We start from the raw sequence: 8,735 nt of genomic DNA, 5'->3' as shown, positions 1-8,735 counted from the left end.
GAAAGTTAACTCCCACTGAAGAAAGGGAAGAACAGTTCCATTAGATAAATTTATCACTGACTTGATTCGACTTGTTAGAAAACACTAGTGACGGAGCTGTTAAGGCAGGGAGCACAAGAGGAGGAAAAAAAAATAATCAGAAAAACCTTTCTGTGTAGTGGGTTCAGTTTGACATTAAGCTACATTGTCAGGGTCAAAAAAAAAGTACTGAATGACAGCTATGTGAATCTTCATATTCTTGAACCTTAGTCTGGTGATTTAACTCACATTGCAAAGTCTTTTCTCCACATCTTCTCCAAGTATGGCAGATTTTTTTAAGCACTAGGCAACATATTTAAGTGAACCATTTTCTTATGGGTGCTTTTTATAGTACAGCTCAATGTTTAAGAGATGACATACTAATTACTAAAAAATGTAAAAAAATTTGCTCTCTTGCATATTCTGAGGAAAAAAATTAACTTGGATTTTAGTCATTTACCTCATTAAGCAAAATGCATTAACAGTATATTCTGGAACTCTAGAACAGAGATAATCTGCTGGTGGACACTGAAATACAGATTGAGCTGGATAGAGGAATCTTCCCTCACCACCTTCCATTTGGTCAGCCCATCTCAAGTACACTGTTAAGAGCGAGCTGAGTAGAGACAGCTGCTTTGTAGTCTTCCGTAATGTGAAATACAGGCCAGCCTCCAAATAGGCTGTATCTGCTTGCTGCTTCAGTGGTCTTTGCTGTTTTACCTGTCATACTGAATGGTGCGTGGATTTCTTGGAGCAAGTTTTCCCCTAATACAAGTTGTTTTTAAAATAAAACTTGGGGCCTTTTGGCTGCATGCTGCCAAATTGCCAGCAGTTCTACGCCAGTTAATGCAGTGAGGATTACACAGAGACAGCACATCTGACATAGTATAATTACAAGAGAATCTGTTCATAAAGCTGTTGACTTTGCCTTGGTATTGTCATTTAGGGAGAAACCCCCTTAATCTGTCCAGGGTAGCCTAGCTCTTCTAGCCTCACCAAAAAACACACCAGTCTGAAATATGCAGGACAGCCTTCTTTTTACCACTGAATACCAAAGAAGCCCTTATGAGATGCCAAGGTAATAGCATAATGGAAGAACATACGCTTTTGTCTTCACCTAGCTTCTGCCACCTAAACTCCTTCTGCCTTGGTATATCCTTCAGTACCCTTGGCTGTCTCCCCAGCTCGCACAGTGCACCACTCTCCCAAGTCTGCCTTGCTCTGGGTACCAAAAATACCAGAACCAACAACTCGCTTTCCACCTAGTAAGGCTCAGCTCCACTGCTAAGAAGAGATGAAAAGCAAAGTCTATTTCCTTAGCAGTATTTTCAAAGTAAAAACCAAGCTGTACAGAAATGTAAAACAACACAAGACCTGAGACAAGTCTTTCAGATTAAATCTTACACCTGGAAAAGCTTTTCTAAAAAGCACCCGTTCAGCTGCAAGTAACAACAAACCGAAGGCAAGACTAAGAATTGCTGAAGCTTGCCATATGTGGAATTCAATTCAGTCACTGATTGAGCTCTAACCTATTTAGAATAAAAGCAGAAGTAGCCTTCTAATTTCAGAGAAATTCTAGTCTTGCTGCACATGCTCACTTCAGACTCTTAATCTCAGTCATCTGGCACAAGCTAGTCTTCTGGATCCAACTTCCAGATCAGTAGTTTTCAGTTGCTCTGCAGCACTACAGACCGATAAAAAACTAGCTCCACCGAAGAACCACCACAGTCTGAACAGCATGCAAAATCCTACACAAGATTTTATTATAAATTCTTTCTTAGTAGACCACACTGACTTTTTCCTTCTGTGTGCCAACAGTCTGTACCAGTACTACTCAAAATGAAAACAAGTTAAAGTAATGCAAGTAGGCATGAGATTTAAATTACAAATGAAAAATGGCAGTCAAGCCCTTTAACTAGAACAATGTGATCCCACACTGCATTAGCTAGATCATCCCAAAAGAACTCTCAAGTGGATTTTCATCTTATCAGTCATTTAGTTTACAGATAAAACGTATGGACAAAACTTAGTTGCAGGCTAACTGCTTTTACCGTTGCTGTAATAGAGAGAGAGTGAAAGGCTCTACTCTTTAAAAAAAAAGTTTCCCCAATAAAGTAACATGGAACTGTTACTCATGTAACGCGTTGTTCAGAAACCCGTCTGTGAGACGTCTGAGCCTTCTGACCCGATTCACAGAATCACTAAGATAAATAAGTGACAATAAATAAGATTCTTATGTCGAAACACAGCTTTTCGCTTCAGTAAGGGTTAACTGCCAGCACTCGTTATCACAGGTACTATCGGCACAGTTGGTTCCTCAGTAGAATCAGTGCGCCGTAAGCAGCTCCCTACGGGAGGTGTTTAAGCGATAGCAATGCCGGCTCCTGAACCTCACGCCTCCGCTAGGAGACCACCGGTTTGTTCTTGAGCGCTTCTGTACCACCACAGCGACAACGCGCAACGCTTCAGGCAACCCGGAGCCCGGCGGCCAAGGTTCCCGCCCTCCCGCGGCAGTTGGGCGACAGCCGCGCTGGCGCCACACGTGCTGGAACGGTGTCCTCGGCGCTCCCGCAGCGCGGGGCGCGGAGCGCACACGTCCCAACACAGCGTGAGGCGCTTCCGGCGCGTACCCGCCACGGCGCCGGTCGGCCAGCACCGCTGCGGGCGCAGGGGCGGCGGCAGCTCGCCCTGCCTCCGCCGGGCACGGCTGGGCCCCATACCGTGCTGCTGCCCGAGCCGGGGGAAGAGGAGCAGCACGTGCTCCCCCACCGCGGGGACGCCTACCTCCCAGCCCGCCGGCGGGGAGCACCGCCGGCAAGCCGTGCCCGCAGGCCCGGCCGCCGCTCCCCGCTGGGCCCCGCCACCAGCCCTGGAGCCCGCCCTGGAGCCCGCCCTGCCCCGGCACAGCCCGCCGCTCCTCAGAGAGGCCCGGGCTGGCGGCGCCGAGCCCGCCTCCCAGGTGCAGTCGCCCGGCACGGGGGCGACAGGGCCCCCCCCAAGCACAAACCTGCAGCAGCTGCAGGAACCAGCCTGCACGCGGCCTCCGCTCCGCCGCTTTAAAGGCCGCAGTCGGCGCCGCGCGGCCCAGCAGCCTCCGCGGCCGCCGCCCGCCCCTCACGTGGGCCCCACTTCCGGGGCGGGGTCGCGGCGGAGGGGCCGTGCGGTACGGCAAGGGCACGGCAAGAGCTGCCTGGGGCGCGGCCTCACGCGTGGGCCCCTCTGCGTGTCACGGGCGGCCTGTGCTTCCAGCCCCCTTCCCCGCGGGCGCTCCGCCCCAGGCGGTCGCTCCCGCTCCCCTCGTCCGCCGGTGACCCGCAGCCCCGCCACCGCGAGCGCTCTTCGGCGCAGCCAGAGGAGCCCCTGCGCCCGCAGCGAATCGTGAAACCGATAATCGGGAAGCGGGGAAAGGTGTTCGCGGTCCTTCTTAGCACCAGGGAATGCCTGCGCAGCAGCGGGAAGGGCTGCTGTGGCCACGTGTCGTGCACGCACCCGCGGGCCACAGCCTCTGCCACGGACAGCTGCCCGGGCGTGCGGGGCTCTTGCTTACGTGCGTTTGCACAGTTAACAGAAAAAGTCACCTATGCACCTTGTATGCGTAGCCTGACGCTATATTTACATTTATTATTACAAACATTCACTTAAGTCCTGTTAAGATGTTGTAGACATCTATATCGCTACCAACACAGGGATGACAAAAGCCAAAGCTGTAATAAATAGTACTGACTCAACAACTGACTTGAGTTCTGTATTCATTCATTTTCTAGTTTACAAGTGAAACAGTACACAGTGCCTACCATAATACAGGGCTGACAGCACAATCATTTAGTGCTCACATTCAACGATTACTAAAAACGTATCCCGCAGATGGCTAAAGGTTCCCCGCCCCGAGCGTTCCACCTCCCATAGGCTGCACGTTACCCACCAGCAGCCAGAGCCCCTATTGCCCTCACTCCATGTGCACTCCCACCTGGGCTCAAGACCCCATTGCTACACACTTGCTTGGGATGTGCTACAGATCTGAGCTCATTTAAAAGGGTGCTGTAGGTTATTGTAAAAAAAATTTAACAGTGAGTCTGAACTTTTACACTCCATTTATCCTAACGCATTCAAAAATCTCCAAAAAATTAGGACTTATCTGAAGCCCTGGGCAGTAATCTCATTGACTTTTGTTTATGCAGATCAGCACATACTCTCCTCACATGTCAGAACTAAAGGCTTTTTTTCCCTTCACAGTTATGCAGCATTACTGCTCGCCTGCTTCTGTGTACTCTGGCTTGCAGTGCCTGTGCTCCAGCCCCAGAACAGCGCTGTCTTCCACCAATGTTAAGCACCTGGTTTAGAAGCAGCGGACAGGTGGATGCTGGGAGGTTTTGTTAGTACTTAGATTGTTCTTGCATCTGTCAGTGACACCATACGGGCCAGAACAAACCTTGGGGCCAGCCACAAGCAGCTGTTCTATGCTCATGTTCTGCACAAACATGAAGCTTCGTGGGTACATATTTTGCACTGAAGAATTACATGCGCACGTTGAGGTCAGTACAGTTTGGTTCAATACAAAGATCACCTTCATGCTCTTGCGATGCTGTCCTTTAGAATCACAGAATCACTAAGGTTGGAAAGGACCTTCAAGATCATCAAGTCCAAACATTAATCCAGCGCCACCGTGTCCCCTAAACCATGTCCTGAAGCACCACATCCACATGTTTTTTGAACACTTCCAGAGATGGTGACTCCACCACCTCCCTGGGCAGCCTATTCCAATGCTTGACCACCCCCTCGGTGAAGAAATTTTTCCTAATATCCAATCTAAACCTCCCCTGGCGCAACTTGAGGACATTTCCTCACGTCCTATCACTAGTTGCTTGGGAGAAGAGACCAACACCCTCGTCGCCACAACCCCCTTTCAGGTAGTTGCAGAGAGCGATAAGGTCTCCCCTCAGCCTCCTCTTCTCCAGACTGAACACCCCCAGTTCCCTCAACAGTTACTCGTAAGACTTGTGCTCCAGACCCCTCACCAGCTTTGTTGCCTTTCTCTGGACATGCTCAAGCACCTCAATGTCCTTCTTGTAGTGAGGGGCCCAAAACTGAACACAGTATTCAAGGTGCTGCCTCACCAGTGCCAAGTACAGGGGCACGATCATCTCCCTGCTCCTGCTGGCCCCACTATTTCTGATACAGGCAAGGACGCTGTTGGCTTTCTTGGCCACCTGGGCACACTGCCGGCTCATATTCAGCCGGCTGTCAACCAGCACCCCCAGGTCCCTTTCCGCCGGGCAGCTCTCCAGCCACTCCTCCCCAAGCCTGTAGCGTTGCATGGGGTTGTTGTGGCCAAAGTGCAGGACCCTGCACTTGGCCTTATTAAACCTCATACAGTTGGCCTCTGCCCATCGATCCAGCCTGTCCAGATCCCTCTGCAGAGCCCTCCTACCCTCCAGCAGATCAACACTCCCACCCAGCTTGGTGTCATCTGCAAACTTACTGAGGGAGCACTCGATCCCCTCATCCAGATCATCAATAAAGACACTGAATAAGACTGGCCCCAGAACCGAGCCCTGGGGAACACCGCTTGTGACCGGCCAACTGGATTTAACGCCAGTTGTTCACCACAACTCTCTGGGCTCGGCCATCCAGCCAGTTCTTTACCCAGCAAAGAGTAAACCTGTCCAAGCCACGAGCCGCCAGTTTCTCCAGGAGAATGCTGTGGGAGACACTGTCAAAGGCTTTACTAAAGTCCAGGTAGACAACATCCACAGCCTTTCCCTCATCCACTTCTGGTCATAGAAGGAAATGAGGTTGGTCAAGCAGGACCTGCCTTTCATGAACCCATGCTGGCTCGGCCTGAGCCCTTGGTTGTCCTGCACATGCCCTGTGAGCACTCTCAAGATGAACCACTCCATGATCTTCCCCGGTACAGAGGTCAGGCTGACAGGCCTGTAGTTCCCAGGATCCTCCTTCCGGCCCTTCTTGTAGACAGGCGTCACATTGCTAAGCCTCCAGTCTTCTGGGACCTTCCCTGTTAACCAGGGCTGCTGATAAATGATGGAGAGTGGCTTGGCAAGCTCCTCCGCCAGCTCTCTCAGTACTCTCAGGTGGATCCCATCAGGCCCCATAGACTTGTGCATGTCCAGGTGGCTTAACAGGTCCTTAACTGCTTCCTCCTGGATTATGGGTGGGTTATCATGCTCTCCATCCCCATCTTCCAGCTCAGGGGGCTGAATATCCTGTGGATACCTGGACTGGCTATTAAAGACTGAGGCAAAGGCGGCATTAAGTACCTCAACCGTGTCCTCAACCTTGGAGACAATGTTCCCCACCATATCCAGTAAATCCAGGAGTAGATCTCTACCTGCCTCTGAACAATTCTTGGCTGTGGAGATTTCCAGGAGGAACAGATTCACTTTTATTTCGCTTTTGCCCACATTCCCAGCCCACGCATTTCAAACAGCATCGGACCTCAGCTTCCCACACCTCTTCACCGTTTAGAGTCTTTAACCCAATTCCACTGGACCCTTAAATAGCTCTCAGTGGGACGGCTAGCAAAGCAAAACGCTGAACCCCTGCACACATAAGCTTCTGACGCAGTAAGGTGACACACAAACACATCAAAACAAGAACTATATATATACCACAGAATTCCACATCAAAGCTCAGAGTTGAGTGCTACCTGCTACCAGCAGTCAAATAGAAGTGATAAAGAGTATAAAAATGTGAAAGAACAAAAAAATGTTGAAAATGTTTATGATCAAGAAAAAGAAATATTATAAACTCAGGGCTTACCTGCTTGGAAAGCTGTTTTGATTATATCTAACAAATCCAATCAATACCAAATTTAATTTTAAATTAAATGGCAGTGGTGGTGTAGGAAGTTCCCACCACACCCTACAGCAGCCCTGTGTTGTCCCTTCCTCTCATGCCAATGTCTGACAGCTGTTTCTGCTGTCATTTAAGCTGGGTTGGGGAATTGATCTGGGCTAAAAGAGCCTCTCTGCTCCCCAAGGCATTTCTTTATTTGGATCACCGCTATCAGACCACGTGGCCCCACAGCAGCTGAAGCGGGACCCGGTGTGGGTCAGCAAAGGCAGGAGTGGGAACACTCCTCACAGCCACCTCCTCAGCACTGAGGGGACTTTGCCATCTTGTACTTCCCACACAACTCATGTGCTTCCTTTCAGTCTCTCCCCCTCTGTTACCAGGTTTCATAAAACCTGAAAAAAAAAAAAGTGTTTTTAACGCCTGTACCTCCCTGTAGAATATGGCTGAACCCAGACAAGCGAGTCCAGCGTTAGAGGGGAGCTGACACATGCACAGAAAGATGACACAGTTGCACTTGCTCCCTCAGGGAACCAAGCAAAGCCACCCCATTACAGCGCCCATACAAGCTATGAGGAGAAAACAAATCCTAAGAAGTCGCTGCAATAACGATTCAATCAAATGCACTTGTATTACTACCTACACAGCAGGATGCAAAACAAGGACTGGTGAGAAGGCTGGGGATGGCAGTGTCAAAACAGCACCTATTTAAATACTACCTATGGATTCTGCTTCCTGCCAGTGCTGGCACTACCGTGCTGTGCTGGGAGCCTGCCGCCGGCGTCTCCCAGCAAAGAGGTGACAAAATTACGACCTTCCTGCCCATCTCAAGTTGCTTTCTAGACAGAAGTTGAAGATCTCATACTACATTTTGAGAGAAATAATAAATAAATGCCGTGGACCACTTAACATTCAATTTCTCCATGCACAACATATTTTGACAAGTTTCTTCAGTTGTCACCTTTGCTCAAGTCACAGTTTAGCACTCTAAAAAGACCAAATGGCATTAAACAAAACAGAGAACTTTGTATCTTGGGGGCACGTTAGCAACTTTCCAGTCTCTCTCATTTCGTCCTTCCATTCCACAAAGACACGCATCTTAAATTTGTTTTAAAAAAATACTTACCAATGGCGAGCCATTTCACTGAAAAAATCACCCACACCTTGTCCATCAGCCAAAGAGCCCACTGCAAAGCCATGCAGCATCTTTTTTTATTTCTCAAGGACCCTGCCAGTGTGAGAATGGCGAAGTGAGCACTTTTCTCAAACGGCCTTGTACTGCAGAGCAATGTTCTCCTCCTGAAAACTAGTGCATGCTTTTGGCTTCTGCTCCGGGGCTACTGCGTGACATTTCTTCCCTCATTCCCAGCCTATGCTCTTTTCTGTTCTGGCATTTGAAGGTAGAATTAGAAGCATCCTATAACTGCCCATGATTTCTGGATGTGATAGTCAAGTTATCCAAGTGATATTGCTCTGTACCACATGCTTAGCTCCTGGAGATGAACCATTTCTATAGCTACTTTTGGAGTATCAAAGATTTCATCTTACGCCTAGTAGCCCACAGAAATGCAGAGCATTTTGTTTAGCTTTACTCACCTTAGCACCAGATTATAGTTCCACCCAGTCATTAATGAAAACACATATGTTTTTCACAGTTGTTCCTATATAGCTGCACAAAGTACTATAAGAGAGTAATTTGAAAACTTTGATGACAAAGAATGATTGGACTGAAAAATATACGGAAATCTTGTTACCACATTTATATTTCTGAATTGTTTAAAATAAAGACAAATTATACCTAATTTTTAATGATGTGCGTTAAAAGACTCAAGTAGACATTCATGAGGTAATCGGTATTATTACGAATACTGCATCTGCTGTTTTCTGTAACAGCAATATGAAAATTA

This window comes from Phaethon aethereus (assembly GCF_964289735.1).
Source record: "Phaethon aethereus genome assembly, chromosome: 6".
Lineage (NCBI taxonomy): Eukaryota > Metazoa > Chordata > Aves > Phaethontiformes > Phaethontidae > Phaethon > Phaethon aethereus.
The sequence above is the reverse complement of the archived record's forward strand: the minus strand, read 5'-3'. Positions refer to the sequence as shown.